This window comes from Macrotis lagotis, chromosome 6 (assembly GCF_037893015.1).
Source record: "Macrotis lagotis isolate mMagLag1 chromosome 6, bilby.v1.9.chrom.fasta, whole genome shotgun sequence".
Lineage (NCBI taxonomy): Eukaryota > Metazoa > Chordata > Mammalia > Peramelemorphia > Peramelidae > Macrotis > Macrotis lagotis.
This window is the reverse complement of record NC_133663.1, coordinates 152,862,893-152,864,852: the sequence shown is the minus strand read 5'-3', so window position 1 is coordinate 152,864,852 and position 1,960 is coordinate 152,862,893. Positions and strand designations below refer to the sequence as shown.

Below are 1,960 nucleotides of genomic sequence, written 5' to 3'. Positions count from 1 at the left end.
GAAGAGTTTGGATGCAAATCAAGGTGCATATGTTTCATCATTCCAATGTTCCTTAAAAGATGAAACTACTCCTTTGCCTCCCCTAACTTCTTTTTCATTGTCAGTAGTCTCCTTATAAAAGGAAAATAAACAAATCAAAGAATTATCATTTGCTTGACAAATGACTCAAATGAGGGTTGACTTTCATTTACTTCATTAGATTAATTAGATTTGAAAATTCTATTGGGATGGAGTAGGGATAAATCTGAAAAATAATGGAAAATTTGAACAGAATTGGTTTGTGAATGGATCCTAAATTTCTTGATCTGAATTAAGGATATTCAGATGGTTCTAATAATTTGAGTTGTCAAACATAATAATACTGATAAATAATTTTGATTTTCAGAGAATTATAAATGTGGTAAGAGAGGCTTCAAATTTTTAAATGATAAATGAGTGAAAAAATTCTTTTGTAAATCTGTGAAGACTGGTACAAAAATAGGTAGCTGGTTATTCATATATGAAGATCACTAAATAGAAAAAGATCAATAAGTTATAGGATCAATAGACAAAAAAAGGAAACTAATGAAAATGAAATCTATTCTGATATCTACACATAAAAGTAAAACATAAAAATGATGAACACAGCTGTAGTTCTTCATGTAGGCAGTAAAATTGAATTTGAAAGTATTACTGAACTTTAATGTATGAAATAATATATGAAATGTGGATGTTAAAATGTATACCTTAGCCAAAATAAATATAATGAAACAAAGAGCATGTGGAATAGCACTGCATTCCAGAAAGCATGACCATATGAGGAAATTTAGAAAACTGAAAGGGAAAGAAAGAAATTAATATTTCCATTAAGATAAAAAAGAAGGGGCAGCTAGGTAGGATGGTAGATAGAGCACTGACTCTGGAGTCAGGAAGACCTGAGTTCAAATCCAGCCTGAGACATTTAATAATTACCTAGCTATGTGATCTTGGGCCAGTCACTTAACCCCATTGCCTTGCACAAAACAAACAAACAAGAAGATTAAAAAGGAGTTTCTCCTCATTATCAGCCAGTGAGGATCTACCACTGCAGCATTACAATTCACAGGAATAATGCTTTCTGGACTAACTGTGAATGATGAAGTAATCAATGTTTTAATGACATGAAAGTAAGGAAGTTTTCTACACAAGTGGCAATCAAAAAAAAAAGAAAGCAGTACTCTTATGTTGATATGATGACAAAAAGTAAATAATTTTAAAAGAAACTAAGCAGAACAGGGTAGTTGACATTGGTGACACTGTAGAGGGCCCCTACATATTTTTTGTGAAGTTACTACCTATGAATTATTACTGATATTCTTTGTGTAAGTTTGAGAAAGATCTAGTTTTTATATTATGAACTCCTGAATGTTCATTTTTTAAAAAGTAAGATATTTTAGGTTGTAAATATACCATTAAAAATAAATTTATAGATATTAAACATGAGTGGCAAGCAAATGGCTTGGTTGATATTGAGGATTATTCAAAGGTTGGAGAGAAATTGGGAGACAATATGATAGTTTCACTTGAAGGAAGACCATTATAAAATGACAGTGTAGTGCCATTCAAAACATTTTCATTTGTGTGAATAGATTTAGATTTTTATACCTTATCAAACCTTCCCAGAAAACCTAAAGGATATATCAATAATTTAAGCAGCCTACCAGTCATTGCTATTAGACTGTTTTGTTGTGATCATTATATAAAGAACCCTAGGAATGCCTTTGTATCACATTTCACCAAAGCAAATGGCATTATTTGTATTACTTACAGAACTAAGAATATGACAGTCAATATGAATAGTTTAGACAACTGCATTCACTATGTGACTTCAAGAAGTACAATAGTTTATCAGGATAAAAATGCATATTGTGTATTGGAAAGCAGAAATTTGTGGGAAGAAAACAAAAAAAGTTTATGGCAATGAGATGATGGAAGCATGAAA

General features: G+C 30.9%; 1 pseudogene; it reads left to right on the top strand.

Annotated features, from left to right (window-relative positions):
* The first annotated feature begins 1,089 nt into the window (after positions 1 to 1,089).
* Positions 1,090 to 1,561, top strand: LOC141491892 (cofilin-2 pseudogene; annotated as a pseudogene).
* The last annotated feature ends 399 nt before the right edge of the window (positions 1,562 to 1,960 follow it).